The sequence below is a fragment of the Chlorocebus sabaeus genome, chromosome 9, assembly GCF_047675955.1.
Source record: "Chlorocebus sabaeus isolate Y175 chromosome 9, mChlSab1.0.hap1, whole genome shotgun sequence".
NCBI classification, from domain to species: domain Eukaryota; kingdom Metazoa; phylum Chordata; class Mammalia; order Primates; family Cercopithecidae; genus Chlorocebus; species Chlorocebus sabaeus.
This window is the reverse complement of record NC_132912.1, coordinates 88,755,986-88,779,517: the sequence shown is the minus strand read 5'-3', so window position 1 is coordinate 88,779,517 and position 23,532 is coordinate 88,755,986. Positions and strand designations below refer to the sequence as shown.

General features: G+C 36.8%; 1 protein-coding gene across 3 annotated transcripts in view; it reads left to right on the top strand.

The window, feature by feature from the left end:
* The window catches only part of PRKG1 (protein kinase cGMP-dependent 1), a 1,334,297-nt gene that overhangs the window by 817,623 nt on the left and 493,142 nt on the right, over nt 1-23,532 (top strand). The gene's annotated exons all lie outside the window — the stretch shown is intronic.

The following is a 23,532-nucleotide window of genomic DNA, read 5'->3' as shown; positions in this document are numbered from 1 at the left end:
AAAAAACAACCTCTAACTGCCAGAAAGAATGAATAGTTTTACCCTGGGATATTTCTAAGGAAACCAGAATAGCTTTTTATTTGTTTAAGAAAAAAATCAGTTCCAGTGTGTTTTATATTTGTGTAAATCCTGAAATGATTGTCACTTTGCTAGTTATTGGAGCAACCTGATTGAACTGTGACTGTACTCTAGAGCTTAAAACAGATTATGGGGTATGTCTGTGCCTTATCTACTTCTGATAAGCTACCCTTAGTATACATGCTTTATTCAGGCATTCACCTACAATATGATTACAGTATTGAACTTCTTTCCCTGGAACTAAGAAACAGTTTCCTAAATCTAAATATGACTGTATGGTTTCATTAGTGTCAATTAGGCTGCCATTAATTTAGCTTGAAAAATAATCATAGCCTTTGGAATAAAATATTACATTCATTTTTGTTTTTGCTTCTCATCTTCCCTTTTTAATATTAAAAGGCCAAGTGTATTATTAATGGAAAAAGGCTAATTTGTGACAGGTGAGCATTTAGTGTAAAGACCATGGCTAATTAAAATAAGTTTTCCTCTCAATTTTTTTTTTTTTTTTTAGAATCAAAGTTGTTTACTGGGGTTGTTATTCTTTCTTCCTTCTTTAGGCCATAACATTGTAATTTGATTATATTAAAACATTTGGGAACATAGCAAGTCCTCATTAGAAATAGCTTCTTGATTTCTTCTTCTTCTTCTTTTTTAAATAAATAGCCTGAAAAAACTAAGTTTGTTCTCCTGCCTCTACCCATTCTCAAGTTTGAGAATGGTTCAGTGGGAACCAGTGCATGAAATGTCAAGGAAAGATCAAGAGTGATTTTGAGTATAACCTCTAGTGTTTCCAGGTTTCCAAGTTTGTCTTTTGCATAAACCTCTGTCCACTGTTACTGTGGCGTAACCTTGACCATGGATGTTTTTCTTGTTCTTTGTTACTGTTTCCTGGTTGGAATAACAAGGAAAGAAAAAAAAAAATGCATTGAAAACATTGATCAGGGCAGCTGAAAAGCCGGTAAAAAGGAAGGCAGAATGACAGAATTGGAATCCTAAAACATATTCCTGGCTTTCTACTTGAATGCAACTTGTAACAACTCAATATCTATCTGTTGTATTATTGATTGACATTGAAGATTTTACATTCCTTTTTCACAATACTAAGTGGAGACGAGATAACAGGAACATTAAAAATCAAGGCAAATTTTGTTGATTATCTACCAGCTCTGCATAGTAGAGTCTACAGTGAACTAAGGTGTACTTCAGCTGATGGCTCTTGTCAACATGATGCCATGTTCAATACATGTTTGTATTTGAATAAACATGATGGTCTCATACTGTGTTTAAATCCATAAAGCCAAATTGATAAGGACATAGTATAATTAAGAAAGCACTCATTACTATTTTTGTTGGTGACTGGGAGCTATTTCATTCAGCCAGTATAGACAAATAGATCAATAGTTACTTAAGATCCTAACTTGTATTGCTACATGACATAATAATGCATCTATAGCTAGTAATGACAGTAGTTATAGAACCTGAACTGTACTGTCTCCACCTTTCAGAGTTTGCTGCATGTTTGAAGCATGTGATATTACTTATGCCCAAGAAAATAGATTTGAAATTCCTGTAAATCTGTAGCTAACATTATTGTCAGAATGTATAGAGTCAATTTTTAGAGATGTGAAGTGTCAGAATGGAATAAACAGTATCAGTGAAGTCAGAGAAGTTGGAAAGTTTGTTGATAACTTATTAATTTTTGGGTAAGATCTACTAAATTGCTGACTAGGTGATAGAACGTTTGGCAGTAGAGCAATCTAGGCTGGTGGATCTGCTGTGTCTAGGCTGAGTGGTGAGATGCCTTGCATATGTTTTAGGAGTGTGTGGCCTTGAGCTCAATAAAGAGTGTCTTGATTTTGGGGATGAGGCTCAATAAAAGGAAATAAGGAAATAGGATTTTTTGTTTCTAAAGTTGTAAAGTAAGGTTTTGCTGGCTTTGTTAACATCAGGAATTTGACCAGCCTTCTTTTCTTCATTTGGGTAACTCCTCCTCTTCCAGGCCTAACTGTAAGCACTTTTTCCCTCACCACTAGGGTTAGGTTTCATGTTCCTGTGGGAGGCTCCCCACACACTCTGAACATGTCGGTTGAGCCTGGCACTTAGCACACTATATTGATATTGCTTTCTTTATTATTCTCTCTTCTACTAAACCATTTTAAACTTTTAGAAGAGAAAATATATGTGTCTTGCTCACTGTCATAGCTATATTACTTGGCATTTAATATTTCCTAAATATGTATTGTGGAACAAATATTTCATTACTTTCAAGCTTTGCTTGTGACTTAGTATTTTCCTTTTTGTATCAACACTCACTAATGATTCTACTTAGTGTCTTGAGATCCTGACCACTTAGTCATAACTTTCAAGAAATTCAGTCAGACTGCTTTAAGATTTCTAGAAATATGTCCATCCTTAAGTAATTTGGCTTTAAAATAATTTGCTGTGTATAGAGTTATGCATTCCAGGTTTACGATTTAGAAAATATAAATATTAAATCGGTAAAATATTAATCTGAACATTTTTGGTCATTGTGGTTAAAATTATGTGATATGAATTGGGAATGTCCTTGAAGGACTTACAGAAGATGAACTCTATAGCTGAACCTTTGGTTGGATAATCTTCATAAAATCAGTTAATTCCTCTAAGCCTTTTGTCTACTGATAAAATGGAATTGTAACTTGTTTTTATCTAAGTATTATTTCAAACAGTTAAAACCTTATAAGCAAAATCCTATGGAAATTGTCAAGTTTTATTCAAATGCCTTCAAGATTTCAGAGTTTATTATCCTTTCTGTATTATGCATATATAAATAAGAGTCTTGTGTTCTTGTCAGAATTAGCAACATGTAAGGCATTGAGGACCCCTTCGCGGGCTTGAGACAGAGACCAGATTCAATCTAGTCTAAGCAACAATGTAACTTGATCAATCATACTTAAAGGAGGACCAAGGATGGGTAGGGACTGGGCACTGGAATTACGTTACTCAGCATGGTAGTTCCCCAAAGAACAGATGCTGTTGGCAGAACAATAACACATCCATGGAAGCCTCAGTAGTGGCTAGGCTTAAGAGTTTAGAAGTAATTCTGCTGTGTATATTTATACTTATCTTCATCTCGGTTTAGTAAGTGTACATTCTCAAATGGTGTGAGCAAATATTTGACTATCCCAGGTCTGCTATTCTCTGCTGAAAGAGTTGGCACAATTTTGCTGACCAAGGGCAGAGTTTATCAAAGTCAGAATTTGGGAAGGTCTTATCAAAAACAATTATTAAATATTATCTTTTGCTCTTATTTTAAAAATCAAAAGTTCACAAACTACTTATTATAATAAACCTTCAGAATAACTCAGTTTTGAGACTTATTACCTATGAGGTGATGACACAAAGAGAAACATACTTAGTTACAACTGGAATTTGATGGAAGGACTCGGGGGGAAGGGTGAGTAATGTGTCAACCAACCTTTGAATTTATGTAGTTGAGCAAGTCATTAGGGAGACTCGATAACACTCTGAGTATCATTGTGTTGCACCTCACAATTGGTGCCATTGTCTGGAGAGAATGCTCAATGCACGAAAAAGGAGTATGTTTAATGTGTTTAAACAGAATCTTTCTAGAAGTCATTCAGATTTTTTTTCCTACATACGGAAGATACCAGTGATCCTTTTGTAAAGTACAGATTCCACTGTTTCTTTCACCTGTGTAAATAAGGAGGATCAGTTTTCATATTGCATAATCATACAATCAACCTCGGCATTCGCGTCAATTACAGCTTATTTTTCTAATCATTGTTGAATGATCAATTTTCTTTGCAACACTATGTGTCTTCCCAGACTAGAAAAATCACAAGAAGGAAAATGGCATTCTCATAATGTGCCAAAGCAGACAATTTTGAAAATGTAAAACAGCTGAGCTCACTTGACATTTCTTGATGTCATCTGCCAGCAGAGAAGGCTGTTAGAGAGCTCCCTTTCCTGGTGATTTTTTTCCCAGAATTCTGCCAAACTTAGAGAATGACATATAATTTACTAAAGAGAAAATGGGCCAAAAATGGGACATTTCTATTTCAAAGTCTACTAGCGCTTAGAAAATAAACGCCAAGTAGTATTGCATCTGTTTCTTTTATGCAGCCTTGTCATATACTTTCTTAACAGGATCTAGATGGAAACATTGTTTTCATATTTACGTGAGAACTTGAAAGGATTCATAAATTATGACTGTGGAGTCTAGCCTTAAGGTGGCAGTGAACTGAGGTGATGTAGAGGTATTCCACAAAAATGGAAACTTCTGAAGCGTGTCAACAGTAGCTCTGCAGGAGAGTTACAGCAGGGAGCTAATAGACATATAATCTTGATGCTTCATTTTCCCTTCAAGAAATGAGATTAATTAAGGATATGTCAAATATATGGCTTCTGGCATATGTACACTGTTTGCAGAAAGAGAAGCATTCTAAGAACTGACTAGGAAAAGGAAAATCCCTCATTTGGGAGAATACATTTTAATAATGTTTCTGAGTTAAAGTCACATCGTTTAACTTGTAAGGAGTAGTTATTAGTATGGCTTTTTAAAGATGTTTGCTTGAATTTCAGCGAATATGTAAGCATATGTTTTCAGCATCTTGGTGTAGTATTTGGGGATACAGCCTATCTAACTGACAAAAGGACTTACAGATGTAATGCTCATTTTCCTAATGAGATTCAAGCCAAAATCTGTTGTGATGCACAGATGTGTAATGACATTTACCAAACATGTGCAGATATTTTTGAAGTAGACACACTGTTAAAAATGTCCCACCTGCAGGAAATTGTGTCATAATGAGAGGGCTGCCGCAAACTCCATCTTGGTAGCTTGGCAGAGACTGAAGCTTATGACTGAGTCTCAAAATGTGAGGTGTTTGGAGCCTCGCTGATGTGAGATGGACCCTCCTACATGTTGAAGAGCCTATTGCAAATGGATCTCATTAGTCAATGGCCACACAGTCTCTGTTTCCTTTTCTAAAAAATCACAAATCATCTGTTTAATAATTATTGATTCTAGAATGTTTCTGGGTTTTGACATCAATTAAATTGTATGAGGCCTGTTTATGATGGAATTAAGGGCTACCCTAAAATGAAGAGTTAGGAGAAATTTGTGCCTAAGAGCACCAGACAGGAATATGTCTGAGTCACTCATTTAGCAAACATTTATAGCCTCTATTATGTGCCAGGAACAGAAAAGACAAAGATGAACAAGGTGATACATTTCTTGCCTTCAAAGAATTCTGTGCTTCTGTATGCCAGTTTTCTTGTCTTTGCCACCTTATTAACACACTATCATTCATTCTCCCTTTTTTTTTTTTTTAGATGGAATCTTGCTCTATTGCCCAGGCTGGACTGCAGTAGCACCACCTCGGCTCACTGCAACCTCTGCCTCCCGGGTTCAAGCAATTCTCCTGCCTCAGCCTCCCGAGTAGCTAGGATGACAGGCACCCACTGCCATGTCCAGCTAATTTTTGTATTTTTAGTAGAGATGGGGGTTTCACCATGTTGGCCAGGCTGGTGTCGAACTCCTGACCTCAAGTGTCTGCCTGCCTTGGCCTCCCAAAATGATGGGATTACAGACGTGAGCCACCACACCCAGCCTCAGCCATTCTTTACTTTTCCCTCTTAACCTTGCAGCCTGTCTAAATCTGGATGAAATTTACCAGAATGCTTCTTTTATTCCTCAGAGCTAGTGAGCCAATTTCATGACTACTCTAAACTTTTGTTTTTTATTTTTTAATTCTCTTAAAATTCATTGTCACTACCCAATATGTTAGTGCTAATTTGTTCTCTGTTTCCTATATACTATAAGATGGTAATACCATTAAAAGACATAAATGAATGAATTATATTTTAAGTGCCAGGTACCATGCTGAGTATCTACTGTGAGTTATGTCACTCATATCTGAGAATAGTTTCATGAGGCATGCATTATGATATCTGTTTCCTAAAAGAGAATAATGGAAGATTAAATTAATTGCCCAAAGCCATATACTCCTGTATGGTGAAGTCAAAATGCTTAAACAGGACAAACTCCAAATTATTGACTCTCAGTGTAGCATGCTAAGTCCTTTATTTCTTTTGAATCCCCTGGAGTCTTTAAATTTGTTCATAGAGCATTGATCTTATGAGACACCATTTCCATTATTAAAGTCAACACATGGTATCACCTTTTTTCTAGATATCTGATCTTTTGATGTAGAGTCTGTCTCTAAACCATCAATGGTTTAGTATAGGGCCTCATAGTTACTTCAAAATAACTATCATGAATATACTCAATCATATAGCTGTATGCCTCATTCCTCTTTGCATTAATCCCTTTGCTACTGTAAAATGTTATGGCTCAGTTGCTCCTTTGGGATGATCCAATTCAATTTACCATCCAATTCAGTAATCCTGTCTCTATTATAATTAGTTGGTCTACTTGAACACTTCCTATAATGGAAAACTTCTTAGCACAAGATTCAACCATTGCTATACTCCTTTTGTCTCCAAATTGAATCTTAATAGGCAACCCTATAAGTTCTAATTACTGGTCTTAGTTCTGTACTTTACAAGTTAGAAGAAAATCACTCTTAATCCATCAGAAACACTATCTGGTCAATTCATTCAAATTTCGCTTGAGATGGAATAATTAAGGCTGTTAGCTTAAGATGGAAAAAATAAGGAAAAATATGAATGTATAAATAAAGAAGAAAAGTAAAAGAAGTTAGCCTGTAGCAGCTAGGAGCTATTTGAGAGCAAAGTCTGTATCTTGTTTATCTTTGTACCACGAGTTCCTAGTTCTTGGCACAGAGTAAGATCTCAAAAAATGCCTGTAAAATATTTGTAATCAATCTCTCAACTCTTGACTTTAGCATAGCCCTTAGTTCTGTTATAAACAGCTCCATTGAATTTACTTGAAATCTAATAAATCCATCAAATACTTTAGGTCAGTTACTGACTTTTCGCTTTCTCTTATACAGGATGACTGTCCTCAATTTCTAATCTTTTTCACAGATTGTTTCCCCTTTGCAACCCAGTCATTTATTTAATCTGAAACATCTGCTGAACACTTTAGAACTATCACAGATCTTAGAGTAGGATATGGTACTGATATAGCTCAGGTATATGAATAACTATGAAGCCAATATAACTCAGGTATATGAATAACTATGAAGCCAGTATAACTCAGGTATATGAATAACTATGAAGCAAGGTATAGTGACAAAAGTCACTAAGGAGACACAATCAGAAGGTTACAGACATTTAGAGGGGGCAAAATTCTAGTTGACATGAATGGGAAAGTCTTCATAGACAAAGTGGCTTTTGAACTAAGCCTTTAGGGACTACTAAGATTGCCGAAGGTAGAGGAAAATAACTGGAGTAAAGACCTGATGCCAGGAAAAGGATGGGTAGATTTGGAAAATGCATTCAGTCCATTGGCTGAAATATGTTATGTTTAAGGGATTTGGGGAGATGAAGCTAGGAAGATACTTTTAACTAGAGATGTGAATTAAATGTAAAGATGAATAGATTTTGTTTTATTTATGGCAGTAGGAAGAACCTATTGAACGTTTGGTGGGTAGAACGACGGGATTAGCATAGTGCTTTAGAAAGATCGATCTAGTAGGACTGCTTGGAATAGTTTATCACTTTCTTAATTGCGTTTCTCTGTAAACAGCTCACAAGTGATTGTGTGATCTTTACTGTTCTTCATAAGAGGGAACTTGTAGAATTTTCATATTCATAACTCTATTATTATCTATGGGTTTCTTGACTCCTCCTTTCACTCTTGGTCCCACATTTATAACCGATTTACACAGAAATCAACTCATTTCTTAGAGACAAATTCTAAGAGACAAATTCTTAGAGACAAATTCTTAGAGACAAATTGTTTTCCCCTGTTCTTTTGCCTAATATACCTGACCTTTGCCTCATGCCAGGGTTGTTTCAGATGACCTAAGTTTTATTTATTCTTCCCATTTCTTCCCCCTTCATCAGTCAATTTACAGCCTCTATTACCAGCTTTTCATAGTGCTGAGTTTCCACAGATTTTCAAGTATTTTAATTGTGGTTTAACAAATGTAAGAATATAGTGTATCGTTGTTAACAAGGAGTGCAAGGAGAAAGACTGGGACACTTGGAACATTCCTTGTTTCCATAGCCCTATTCCACATCTTCAAAACTTGTTACTTTATAGCACCTATTTTTTGGTGCCTATGGGTGTAAGTCAAAATGGAAAAAGGCAAGAATTGATTTTTTATTGGCACATGTGATCCCTCACATACATCTATCCCTGTTGCCCTCAATGCCTGCCATCAGATGAACTCTGGATGGTTCACACAGCTTTGACTTTTAAAGATGACTTCTTCAACACTGTTGGGGGTTACTGTGCCTAAAAATTAGAGCCTGTAGAATGAATTAAAATGCTTATTCAGCTTTTTTACTGAAGACCACCTGAAGACAGAGGGTAGCTCTGAGCTTTCCCAGAAAAAGTCAATCTGTAAAGAGTAAAATAAGTAAATATTCAAATGTCCAGACATTGCTGTACAACCACAGGAATCAACAAAAATCAGGGAATCATGGCATTATTAAATGGAAAAAAAAAAAAGGTGCTAGTGACTATCTCCAAACAATTGGAGATATAAGAACTGCCCAACAAATAATTCAAAACCTCTATTTTAAAGAAGTGCAGCACACTGGGGTGGGGGGTGGGGGCGGGAAGCAGAACAGTAATTTAACAACCTGACAAAAAAATGTGATCAGAATGAGAAATGTAATGGAGAGATTGAATTTTTTTTAAATCAAATAAGTCTTAGAGCTGAAAAACACAATGAATGAAATAGAAAATGCAATGGAGAGCATCAGTACAGAACAGACGAATCTGTATGCTCAGACAGGTTATTAAAAATATATAGTCAAAGGAGAAAAATGATGGAAAAAAGAACAAAATCTTGTGAAATTTATGGGATAGCATCAAAAGTGTGAATGTACAAGTCATAGGGGCTAAACAAGAAGAAAAGAAAGATGAAGAGGAAATAAGATATTTACAGAAATAATAGCAGAAAACTTTTCAAACCTAAAGAAAAATATAAGTATCCAAGTACTGGATGGTCAAAGGTCTCCAATTAAATTCAAGCCAAATATGACTACCATAAGACATAATCAAACTGACAAAAATAAAAGACAAAGAGAGGAAAGCAGAAAGAAAATGAAATAAATAACATATACAAGAATTCCAATATGCCTAGCAGCAGACTTCTCAGCAGAAATCTGTCAGGAGAGAGTGGGATCATACATTCAAAGTGCTGAAGGAAACAATATATTAGATATTAGATAAAATACTTTTTTTTTTGTTTTTTTGTTTTTGAGACAGAGTCCTACTCTGTTGCTGAGGCTGGAGTGCAGTGGCACAATCTCAGCTCACTGCAACCTCCGCCTGCTGGGTTCAAGCAATTCTCCTGCCTCAGCCTCCCAAGCAGGTGGGATTACAGGTATAAGCCACCATATCCAGCTAGTTTTTTTGTATTTTTAGTAGAGACAGGGTTTCACCGTGTTGGCCAGGCTGGTCTCAAACCCCTGACCTCAGGTTATCTGCCCACCTCAGCCTCCCAAAGTGTTAGGATTACAGGCGTGAGCCACCATGCCCGGATGATAAAATACATTTTAAGTCAAAAACTTTACAAAGAAACGAAGATCATTGTATAATGATAATGGGATCAACCCAGCAAGAGGATATAACAATTGTAAATATATATGCACACAACATCAGAGCACTTAAATATATAAACAAATGTTAATAGCTCTGAAGAGAGAGATAAACTGCGATAGGATAATAGTAGAAGACTTCAACACCCTACTTGTAGTAATGAACAGATCGTACAGACAGAAAATCAATAAAGAAACCCAGATATAAAGTAAAACCTAGATCAAATGGACCTAATTTAATTGTCCAAATGTTCTGTGCAACAACTGTAGAATACTTCTAGACTACACATGGAACTCTGTTTAGCAGAGATTATATGTTAGGCCACAAAATTAATTTTAACAAATTTTAAACTATTGAAATCATATCAAGTATTTCTGACCACCATGGGATAAAAGTAGAAAATATTTTTATACTGTACTTATTAATATATTGTATATATAGTGACATTAGTTATTAATGTATTGTATTCTTGAAAAATGCCAAGAAAATGGATGTAAAGTGTTCTCACCACAAAAATGATGACTATATGAGGTATTACAATTGTTAATTGGCTAGATTTAGTCATTCTACAATGTATACATACTTTAAAACATTATGTGGTACACAGTAAATATGTATAATTTTGTCTGCCAATTAAAAAAATAAAAAAATAGAAAGTAAAACAAAGAACACATATTAGTAAAACAAGCTAGGCTTTGGAGTCAGACTGAAATTAACTCTTTTAATTATTACATATGTGACCTGGGCAGTAACTTAGCTTTTCTGAGACTTAATTTTCATATTTATAGAAAGGAGATAAGAATATTTCATAGGATTAACATATGTTAAGCAAACATGACAAAGTTTCATATTGTGTAGTAAATGTTCAATAAAGATACCCTAAATAATGATCATTATTATGAACATATTTGTACTAAAATCGTTATCCACTTGGTCCTTCTAGTATCCTTAACATTTTAAAGTCAGTTTAAATTTTAGAATCATTATGTTGGTGAATTGTTTTCCAATGATTTTCAGAAGTCACCATCGGCCTTTACAGGTTGCTTTCTACAAGATATGAAGTCAAACAGAAGTTAGAGAAACAGCTATTTTATTTCTATCTCCTTAATTACAGGGCAGCCTACTCCCTTCCAATGTGTGAATATCGTGATAACATTGATGGTAATTTTTCTTACTATTAAGTATATAATAATGATTCTTATCCGCAGTGTCCAATTTTATGACCCATCCTCTATGTGTCATTAAAAAGGTAACTTTTCCAGTTAAGAAAGGTTAAAATATATCCTCCAAACTAACTGTGAGGCAATTTGTGCAGTGGAGACATTGGCTTGCTCCAGATGCATAGTAAACAGCAAATGGCCTTTTCTAATTATGAAGCATTTGTCTCAGAATATTCTGGCAGTTAGAATTTAGCTTTAGGCTAACATATGCCTTAATAATGTTGGGAAGCAGTTATGGGCTTGATGGAGCCCCGCAAGGTCTCTTCCAAGCTTCTGATCCTGTCACACTAAGTATCTGAGTGATCACAGACGAGTCAAGCATCAATAAAGTAGGGGTAGAATACAGCTTCTGGGATTCCTTGAGCATATATTAAAGTACCTTATGATGTGAGCTGGTATTCTTTAATGTTAAAAATGAAGTAGGAGAATAAGCTAATTATTCTTTTTCATATCTTTCTTCCTGTGCCAAGCCCTCAATTTCTAGTCTATTTAGAAAAAGTATGGATCAGCAAACATTTTAAATGAGACTTACCTACTATCTGAGAATGTTCCCTGAAAAACATTATCTGACTTGAGAAAAATAATTCACTCAGGAATTCTTTTCAGAAATTTCAACTCATATTCTACTGCAGGGGAAAGGTGTTCAGACACAACTAATGTTGAAAACCAGTTCTCTCCTAATAGAGATTATGACGGTCTGTGGTGATTTGCCAAATAATTATAAGAATATTTTATTTAGTTGAAATGTTTGACACACACAAAATTCAATTCTGAGTATATTTGATGAATTCTCACTTTGTTCTATTCCAGGAAACAAAATAAATGTGTAAAGAAATGATTATCTGTTATGAGTGTTGTTATTCTAGAACAGCACTAACCAACAGAAATGTTATATAAGTAATATATATGATTTTATATTTTCTGGTGATAACATTAAAAAGTAAAGAGAAGCAAGTATAATGAATTTTACTAGTAAACTTTTATTTTATCCAATATAACCAAAATATTTTTATTTTAACATGTAATAAATATAAAATTATTCCTAAGTTATTTTACATACTTTTTTCATACCATCTTCTAAATCCTGTATGTAACTTGTGCATCCAATTTCACATTAGCCTTAATCCAAGTTCTCAATAGCCATGTATGGCAAATAGCTATTATATTGGACAGTGCAGATTAAAACGTAACAAGGGCGAAGTTTGGTAAAAGTTTAGCACAGAAGGGTCTGGAAAGGGAAAAAATATTTAAAAGGTACTGTGCTGGTTAATTTTATGTCAATTTGACTGGGCTAAGGGATACCCAGATAGCTGATAAAATGTAATTTCTGGGTGTATCTATCAGAGTTTCAGACAAGATCAGCATTTGAATCCTCAGACTGAGTAAAACGATCCACTCTCACTAGTGTGAGCAGGCATCGTTCATTCTGCTGAAGACCTAGTTAGGACAAAAAGGTACAGGAAGGGCAAATTTGATCTCTCTTCTTGACCTCCATAACTGCATAGCCAACTTCTTTCATAAATACCCACTTATATGTCTATATAGCCTGTTGGTTCTGTTTCTCTGGAGAATCTTGACTAAGATTGACTAATAAAACTACCTTTGAGTTGAGTCTTGCAAGCATATGTGGGAGTTTTAGAAGACAAATGGGTGGAAAGTCATTATAGGTGGAGGACCTATCGTGAACAAAGGCACAGAGTAAAACAAGCTTTCATCTGGAGGGGTAGAGGCAGGTTTGAAGCTGGAGAGGAAGCTGGGGAAAACATGAAGTCCTTGCAAATGCCTATGTCCTGAATGGTATTGCCTAGGTTTTCTACTAGGGTTTTTATGGCTTTAGGTCTAACATTTAAGTCTTTAATCCATCTTAAATTTAATTTTTGTATAAGGTGTAAAGAAGGGATCCAGTTTCAGCTTTCTACATATGGTTAGCCAGTTTTCCCAGCACCGTTTATTAAACAGGGAATCCTTTCCCCATTTCTTGTTTTTGTCAGGTTTGTCAAAGACCAGATGGTTGTAGATGTGTGGTGTTATATCTGAGGCCTCTGTTCTGTTCCATTGGTCTATATCTTTGTTTTGGTACCAGTACCATGCTGTTTTGGTTACTGTAGCCTTGTGGTATAGTTTGAAGTAAGGTAGCATGATGCATCCAGCTCTGTTCTTTTTGCTTAGGATTGTCTTGGCAATGCTGGCTCTTTTTTGGTTCCATATGAACTTTAAAGTAGTTTTTTCCAACTCTGTAAAGAAAGTCATTGGTAGCTTGATGGGGATGGCATTGAATCTGCATATTTCCTTGGGCAGTATGGCCATTTTCATGATATTGATTCTTCCTATCCATGAGCATGCAATGTTCTTCCATTTGTTTGTGTCCTCTTTTATTTCGTTGAGCAGTGGCTTGTAGTTCTCCTTGAAGGGGTCCTTCACATCGCTTGTAAGTTGGATTCTTAGGTATTTTATTTTCTTTGTAGCAATTGTGAATGAGTGTTCACTCATGATTTGACTCTCTGTTTGTCTGTTATCGGTGTATACAAAGGCTTGTGATTTTTGCACATTGATTTTGTATCCTGAGACTTTGCTGAAGTTGCTTTTCAGCTTAAGGAGATTTTGGGCTGAGATGATGGGATTTTCTAGATATACAATCATGTCATCTGCAAACAGGGACAGTTTGACTTCCCCTTTTCCTAACGGAATACCCTTTATTTCTTTCTCTTTTCTGATTGACCTGGTCAGAACTTTGAACACTATGTTGAATGGGAGTGGTGAGAGAGGGCATCCCTGTCTTGTGCCAGTTTTCAAAGGGAATGCTTCCAGTTTTTGCCCTTTCAGTGTGATATTGGCTGTGGGTTTGTCATAAATAGCTCTTATTATTTTGAGATACGTCCCATCAATACCTAACTTATTGAGAGTTTTTAGCATGAAGGGCTGATGAATTTTGTCAAAGGCCTTTTCTGCCTGTGTTGAGATAATCATGTGGTTTTTGTCTTTGGTTCTGTTTATGTGCTGGTTTACATTTATTGATTTGTGTATGTTGAGCCAGCCTTGCATCCCAGGGAAGAAGCTGACTTGATCATGGTGGATAAACTTTTTGATGTGCTGCTGGATTCGGTTTGCCAGTATTTTATTGAGGATTTTTGCATCTATGTTCATCAGGGAAATTGGTCTAAAATTCTTTTTTGGTTGTGTCTCTGCCAGGCTTTGGTATCAGGATGATGCTGGCCTCATAAAATGAGTTAGGGAGGATTCCCTCTTTTTCTACTGATTGGAATAGTTTCAGAAGGAATGGTACCAATTCCTCCTTGTACCTCTGGTAGAATTCGGCTGTGAATCCGTCTGGTCCTGGACTTTTTTTGGTTGGTAGGCTGTTAATTATTGCTTCAATTTCAGAACCTGTTATTGGTCTATTCAGGGATTCACCTTCTTTCTGGTTTAGTCTTGGGAGGGTGTCTGTGTCCAGGAATTTATCCATTTCTTCTAAATTTTCTAGTTTATTTGCGTAGAGGTGTTTATAGTATTCTCTGATGGTAGTTTGTATTTCTGTGGGATCGGTGGTGATATCCCCTTTATCATTTTTTATTGTGTCCATTTGATCCTTCTCTTTTTTCTTCTTTATTAGTCTTGCTAGTGGTCTATCAATTTTGTTGATCTTTTCAAAAAACCAGCTCTTGGATTTATTGATTTTTTTGAAGGGTCTTTTTTGTGTGTGTCTATATCCTTCAGTTCTGCTCAGATCTTAGTTATTTCTTGCCTTCTGCTAGCTTTTGAATGTGTTTGCTCTTGCTTCTCTAGTTCTTTTAATTGTGATGTTAGGGTGTCAATTTTAGATCTTTCCTGCTTTTTCCTGTGGGCATTTGTGCTATAAATTTCCCTCTACACACTGCTTTAAATGTGTCCCAGAGATTCGGTCTTTGTTCTCATTGGTTTCAAAGAACATCTTTATTGCTGCCTTCATTTCGTTATGTACCCAGTAGTCATTCAGGAGCAGGTTGTTCAGTTTCCATGTAGTCATGTGGTTTTGAATGAGTTTCTTAATCCTGAGTTCTAGTTTGTTTGCACTGTGGTCCCACAGACAGTTTGCTGTAATTTCTGTTATTTTACATTTGCTGAGGAGTGCTTTACTTCCAACTATATGATCAATTTTGGAATAAGTGTGATGTGGTGCTGAGAAGAATGTATATTCTGTTGATTTGGGGTGGAGAGTTCTGTAGATGTCTAAGGTCTGCTTGTTGCAGAGCTGAGTTCAATTCCTGGATATCCTTGTTAACTTTCTGTCTCATTCATCTGTCTAATGTTGAAAGTCGGGTGTTAAAGTCTCCCATTATTATTTTTTTGGAGTCTAAGTCTCTTTGTAAATCTCTAAGGACTTGCTTTATGTATCTTGGTGCTCCTGTATTTGATGCACATATATGTAGGGTAGTTAGCTCTTCTTGTTGAATTGATCCCTTTACCATTATGTAATGGCCTTCTTTGTGTCTTTTGATCTTTGTTGGTTTAAAGTCTGTTTAATCAGAGACTAGGATTGCAACCCTTGCTTTTTTTTTGTTTTCCATTTGTTTGGTAGATCTTCCTCCATCCCTTTATTTTGAGCCTATGTGTGTCTCTGCGTGTGAGATGGGTCTCCTGAATACAGCACACTGATGGGGCTTGACTCTATCCAATTTGCCAGTCTGTGTCTTTTAATTGGAGCATTTACCCTATTTACATTTAAGGTTAATATTGTTATGTGTGAATTTGATCCTGTCATTATGATGTTAGATGGTTATTTTGCTTGTTTGTTGATTCAGTTTCATCCTAGCATCGATGGTCTTTACAATTTGGCATGCTCTTTGCAGTGGCTGGTACCAGTTGTTCCTTACCATGTTTAATGCTTCCTTCAGGAGCTCTTGTAGGGCAGGCCTGGTGGTGACAAAATCTCTAAGCATTTGCTTGTCTGTAAATGATTTTATTTCTCCTTCACTTATGAAGCTTAGTTTGGCCAGATATTATATTCTGGGTTGAAAATTCTTTTATTTAACAATGTTGAATATTGGCCCCCACTCTTTTCTGACTTGTAGGGTTTCTGCTGAAAGATCCACTGTTAGTGATGGGCTTCCCTTTGTGGGTAACCCAACCTTCCTCTCTAGCTGCCGTTAGCATTTTTTCCTTCATTTCAACCTTGGTGAACCTGACAATTATGTGTCTTGTAGTTGCTCTTCTCGAGGAGTATCTTTGTGGCGTTCTCTGTATCTCCTGTATTTGAATGTTGGCCTGACTTGCTAGGGTGGGGAAGTTCTCCTGGATAATATCCTGCAGAGTGTTTTGCAACTTGATTCCATTCTCCCTGTCTCTTTCAGGTACACCAATCAGACATAGATTTGGTCTTTTCACATAGTCCCATATTTCTTGGAGGCTTTGTTCATTTTCTTGTACTCTTTTTCTCTAAACTTCTCTTCTCCCTTCATTTCATTCATTTGGTCTTCAATCACTGATACCTTTTCTTCCAGTTGATCGAATCAGCTACTGAAGCTTGTGCATTCATCATGTAGTTCTCGTGCCATGGTTTTCAGCTCCATCAGGTCATTTAAGGATTTCCCTACACTGGTTATTCTAGTTAGCCATTCATCTAATCTTTTTTCAAGGTTTTTAGCTTCTTTTCGATGGGTTTGAACTTCCTTCTTCCTAGGAGAAGTTTGATCATCTGAAGCCTTCTTCTCTCAACTCGTCAAAGTCATTCTCCTTCCAGCCCTGTTTTTTGCTGGCGAGGAGCTGCATTCCTTTGAATGGGGAGAGGCACTCTGATTTTTAGAATTTTCAGCTTTTCCGCTCTGTTTTTTCCCCCTCTTTTTGGTTTTATCTACCTTTGGTCTTTGATGATGGTGACGTAAAGATGGGGTTTTGGTGTGGATGTCCTTTTGGTTTGTTAGTTTTCCTTCTAACAGTCAGGACCCTCAGCTGCAGGTTTGTTGGAGTTTGCTGGAGGTCCACTCCAGACCCTGTTTGCCTGGGTATCAGCAGCAGAGGCTGCAGAACAGCGAATATTGCTCAACAGCAAATGTTGCTGCCTGATCATTCCTCTGGAAGCTTCATCTCAGAGGGGTACCCAGCCATGTGAGGTGTCAATCTGCCCCTAATAGGGGGTGCCTCCCAGTTAGGCTTCTCAGGGGTCAGGGATCCACTTGAGGAGGCAGTCTGTCTGTTCTCAGATCTCAATCTCTGTGCTGGGAGAACCACTACTCTCTTCAAAGCTGTCAGACAGGGACATTTCAGTCTGCAGAGGTTTCTGCTGCCTTTTGTTTGGCTATGCCCTACCCCCAGAGGTGGAGTCTACAGAGGCAGGCAGGCCTCCTTGAGCTGGGATGGGCTCCATCCAGTTCGAGCTTCCCAGACACTTTGCTTATCTACTCAAGTCTCAGCAATGGCGGATGTCCCACCCCTAGCCACGCTGCTGCCTTGCAGTTTGATCTCAGACTGCTGTGCTAGCAATGAGTGCGGTTCCATGGGCGTGGAACACTCCGAGCCAGGTGCGGGATATAATCTCCTGGTGTGCTGTTTTCTAAGACTGTTGGAAAAGCACAGTATTAGGGTGGAAGTGACCTGATTTTCCAGGTGCCGTCTGTCACAGCTTCCCTTAGCTGAGAAAGGGAATTCTGTGACCCATCGTGCTTCCCAGGTGAGGCGATGCCTCACCCTGCTTTGGCTCATGTTCAGTTGACTGCACCTACTCTCCTGTACCCACTGTCCGACAAGCCCCAGTGAGATGAACCCAGTATCTCAGTTGGAAATGCAGAAATCACCCATCTTCTGCATCGCTCTTGCTGGGAGCTGTAGACTGGAGCTGTTCCTATTTGGCCATCTTGTGAACATCATTTCTATATCCTTATTGGCCATATGCATTTGTCTTCTTGGTCAACTTTGATAAAAGGAAAAAAATTTCCCAAAACATAAAATTTGCTTGGCTGACACTTCATAATATTTGTGACGTTTCATCTTGGCCTCCTAACATTCCCAAAGCTATCTGAGTGTTAAGATGTTTGTCCTGGACTCACAACCTGGTATATTTATTTCTAGACTATAGGTATCTGTAGGACCATGTGATTTCAGAATATTTTTAAGATAATTATGATTTTTTATTACAGCAACGACAATTTTGAAAGTATTAGAAAATACTTTGATGATAATAGTTTTATATTTATAACGTAGAAAGTAAAAGAGAATTACAAGCTAATTTTGCTCATTAGAAGTCACTTAGGTTAGTTTATAATGTGCATGGTTCTCACCCCTTAAAATGAGGTAATTTTGCTAATACAATGCTGTCTGCACTTTTGAATAATATGAATGCAGCATTCATTATTCCACTATTTTATTTTCACTTATATGTCTAGGCTAGAAAGTTGAATGATAGAGTCAAATTCCCTCTACCTGACTTTTCCTATCTGTTTGAGATCCTTTCAAATTCATTTGTCTCTCTAGTTTCTTTGCCATTACCAGTGTCCACCCACTTGAATAATTCCAAGAGCTGCTAACTAATCTCTGTCTCTGTCTTGGTCTCTATCTCTATCTCTGTTTCTGACTCTGTCTCTATTCCTACATCTTTCTTCCCTGAGTCCTGTCCTCCTCCAGTGCACCATTAGGTACTGTTAGCATAATCTTTCTGAAGTGAATCATTTGCTTTAAAGCCTTCTGTGCCCCCCTCCTCACTGGCTTCATGATCAAGTCATAACTCTGCATCAAGGCACACAAGAACCTTTGCCATCTAACAATTGTTGCTTTCCTTATCACTTCTGACTCACCTCTCTACCTCCTAGCATCTAATCATCCCTGGACTACTTGGAGTTTTCTCCAAGGGACACCTTTTCTTCTTTATGTATGTAATGAGACTCCTCATTTTGGAAAACACTTGTGGTGGTAGTTGTGGTGGTGGTAGGATAACCTCAAAAATATCTAGCAATCCCCATGGCATACTTGATTCTGGAGCAAGGTCTGTGAGGACACTGTTAAACTCAGTGCTGACACTTCAGTTACTGAACTGTGGGGATCCTAGGAGATATTGGGGGAAAGGCTGGGAAGGGCTGTCAGGGAACTCAGGGAAATGACTGTTTACTAAATAGCATAAAAGTATTTGGATGTTTTAGCAACTGGCATACCCCTAAGGACACAGATCAGCTAAGTACTAGCCCTGCCCTTGTCACTCCCACTACCTCTTTCTCTGACCTAATTTTTCCTCCAGGACTTGCTTAGAGCAGGGGCTCTTAATCTTGTGTGTGGGTGTCATGGACCTATTTGTCAGTTTGGTGAAGCATATGGACTCCTCTAAGAGTAATCTTTTTTAAAGACATGAAATAAAATACATAGGATAAGAAAGAAAATCATTTATATTGAAATACAGTGATGACATTTAATGGTGAATTATGATATAATAACTTATTAAAACTAAGATCTAGAGTCAGATCTGGTAAATGCCATAATTTTGAAGTAGTGGTGAATGTAAATTACATTAAGATATCTGCAGCAAATACAGGAGGATATAAAAATAGCCACTGTTTCTATTGGTAACAAATCATACTGTGGTTTGTTGCTCAGATTTCTATAATCATAGGAAGAAATGCTAAATATCAGTTATAGGATAATAAAAATAAAGGTGCTCTTTTTTCTCTGTCATGTTCAAGAATCTCTTGAGTTTCATTGACAGATGTTTTGGAGCTCCATGGATGCCAGATTTCTTAGTCAGTTTGGACTATTGTAACAAATACAGATGCTCCTGGACTTGCAATGGGGTTATATCCTAATAATCCCAGCATGAGCTGAAAATATTGTAACTTGAAAATGCATTTAAACACTCAACCTACCAAACATCATAGCTTTGGCTAGCCTACCTTAAACATGCACAGAACACTTACATCAGCCTTTTGGGAAAAATCATGTAGCACAAAGCCTATTTTATAATAAAGTGTTGAATATCTCATGTAATATATTGAATACTTTACTGCAGTACAGTTTCTACTGAATGCATATCACTTTCACACCATTGCAAAGTTGAAAAATTTTAAGTGGGACCACCATAAACCAAGAATCATCTGTAACATAGACTGAATGGCTTAAAAGACAAACATTTATTTCTCACAGTTCTGGAGGATAGAAGTCCAAAATCAGGGTACCAGAAAGGCTGGCTTCTTGCTGATGCCCCTATTCCTGGTTAGGTCCTCACATGGCCTTTTCTTGGTGCTTGCATGCAGAGAGGGAGATCCTCTTTTTCTAAGGGCACTAATCCCATCATGTGGGCTTTACCCTCATGACGTTATTTAAATCTGGTCTCATCCCAAGGCAACCACCTTCTGATAGCATCACATTGGGGATAGGGCTTCAACGTCTGAATTTTGGGAGGACACAAACATTCAGTCCTTAACCCTGGGTGTAGCACCCTAGCTTAAATGATTCTTTTCTACAAAGCCTTTTTTAATCATCTTTCTCAGCTCCTCCCCACAGAAAGTATGCGTTGCCTTTTTTGTGTATTCACAGCCCCAGAAACTTAACCCATGGTAGCATTTATCTCTTCATTTGTTTTTCTCTTGTACTAGACCAGGAATCAGCAAGTATTTTCTGTAAAGGGCTGGATAGGAAATATTTTAGGCTTTGCAGTACATATGGTCTCTGCTGCAATTACTCAGTTCAGCCAGAGACAATATGTAAATGAATGGGCATGGCCGTGTTCCAGTAAGACTTTCATGGACACAAATTTATTTATGGACACTGAAAATCATTTCATACAATTCTCATGTGTCACGAAATATGCTTCTTTTTAAAATTTTCAACGATTTAAAAATACAAAACCCATTCTTAGCCAGTAGACTGTACAAAAACAGACCATGGGCCAGATTTGGCATGGATAATAGTTTGTCTACCTCTGTACTAGATCACAAGTTTCTTGAGGGCAGGGACTGTGAGTTTGTTTTCTATCCCTTAGATCTAGTACCAGTGTTTACCATATTGATATAAAGTAAATATGAGTGGAATAAATATTTGAATCTCTAAGTGCATTATACTTACATTTGCTTTCCCAATATTCTTCCAGAATTTGAGTTGAACAGCAGATGAATTCCTCAGTAGAAGAACTTAAGCCAAATCCAGATTTGTGGTCTCTTAGTCTAGCACAATTTTATGGCTCCTTCCTCTGTAATCTTGGTGTCCCCCAAGTGAAGGCCAACTGTTCCCTGTATTGAAGTTGTTCTCAATGTACTTGTGCACTTTGAGGTCTCAAAATAATGGGAGTTTATTTTCCACTGAGTGGGATGCGGGTGACCTTAACCTGAGAAAATGATATACGTTTCAGCAAAGAATTTTAGATACATACTTGAACAAAAAGGAAAATCACTTCCCAGCACTGTCTCTGCTTTATACCCTTTAGACTTAAATGTTCAACAGTAATCATCATGAAAATCACAGGAATTTTATTTGTGAAATGCTTATTCCCTATAGAGATTAACACATCACTTAAGATCAAAGGTGAATGAAGAGATATGTTTTTGAATGGTCTCTGTAAGTTATAGAAGCAATAGATTTACATTCCAGCAGGCTACTTAAAAAAATGTTCATCACAACTCTAATATAACCATGTGTTTGATAATAAGTCAAGGTGATTATTAGTCATGCTTGTCCATCTGTAAAAAGCTGACTTGACTAATATGTATGTTGGCCAAAGTTAAATATAAAAAAGGTTTTGGTATCATGCCCAAGGTCATTGACAAATTTGCAATCTCATCGAGCCATGTTTATTATCATGCAAAATATTGAACTACAGTTTTACATAGAGACATTTTAATAGCCCATGTAAACAGGAACCAAAAAGTAAAATGAAATTATTGAATTCTGTCAGTTTATTTTTTAAAGTCATTTTTCAACACATAGATAATGAAACCTGATACATTCAGTTTAGATATTTTGATGTAGCATCAGATGCTACCTAGGCTTAAATTATTTTGTGGGTTTTTTGCAGGTGAACTTCATGTACATGAAGTTCGTTAACACATTTGCCTAATGCCTACCAAATGAAATGCTGATTTCTAGTAGGGGAGCAGAGACTATAAGAGATGAAATAGGGACTTTTCTCTGAAGGAATATACAAATTTATATAAGGAAACATGATACAGACCTAGGAGAGAAATAACAATAGTAACACATGCTAAGCACCAGGGAGAGAAACAGACAGAAAAAAGCAGCAATTCATAGGACAGGGAGGGACAAGGGTCAATGTCTGGGCTTGAGGTGCGAACTCAGATTTAAAATGCTGCAGATAGCTTGGCCACAGTACATATGTGTGTGTGTGCATGCACTACCCCCAAACCATGCAGCAACACTGCAGAAATCTCAACCATTTCAGTCTCTTTTCCTGGTAGACTCCTGAGCTCATTTCCAGCTGTGCTCTTGTTTATGTGCTTTCCCCATCCAGTTACCCTTTGCCCACCTCTTTTGTAGCTCAACTCCTACCACTTTTTAAGGTCCCACTTCCTGTTCCAACTCTTAGGAATCCTCTCCTGATTTCCCAAGTTCTTTGTGGCTGTATCATCCGGTCTTACTGTTTGTCTCAAGTAAAAACGTATTGTGGAAAAGAGTCTGGAGGTAGAAGATATATTAGAATCTGGCTGAAGGATACCTTCACAACCTTTGTTTTTGATGAAGTATCATTTGTAAAAAACATTTAGAATGGAGCCATGCACACACAAGTTCCGGCTGCTTTGTTCTATTTCTACTTAAGCGAGCATGTTTTGTTTTTTCTTTAATATAAAAAGGGAGAAGTCATATTCTAGTTTTGCAGCTTAAATTTTGAAAGAAAAAAATAGGTACAATTCAAAGACAGGGTTTACTCTGGAGTACAATATTCTTCTTATCTTCCTTCTTCCCTGTTCCTTTGTATGTAGCTTCTAGCTCCTCCCCATAAGGCATGTCCTAATTCCTCTGATAACTTTTTTCTCCTCCTTCACTCCCAAATCATGATCCATCACCTTCACTGGGCTTAGTCTTGAGAACTGTGAAGCAGAGACAGTGGCACTCTTCTGTCTTTCTATGTTTGGCTCAATTAACTATATCCTGGCCCTATTCAAAGGTCTTCCTCAGACTGTATACCCCATAGCTATGATATATGAATTTTTTTTAGTTCATTTGCTAACTTAAAATATTTTATGTCATGAAAATTTGAAAACATATATAAAAGTAAAGAGAATAATAAATCTCTCATATGCCATCACACCAATAAAATAACCAAGATTTTTAATGTGCTCATCTTTTAAAACATAAATTTATCATGATACGTTGTTGTGTTACACACTATAACATCTGTCCTTTTCTTAAACTTCTCTTAGTCATATGGTTAATAGATCAAATGGTGAAGCTGTGGGATATTCAGCTTCAACATCTATCTATGCATTGTCAAAGATAGTGGTGCATAAGAGAATAAATTAAAATTCAACAAACATGTCTACTAAAACTACCGCATGGCAATTTTGGGCACAGATTTCAATTTGTAAAATGAGCTTTGTGTGGAAATCATTGTGTAACTATTAT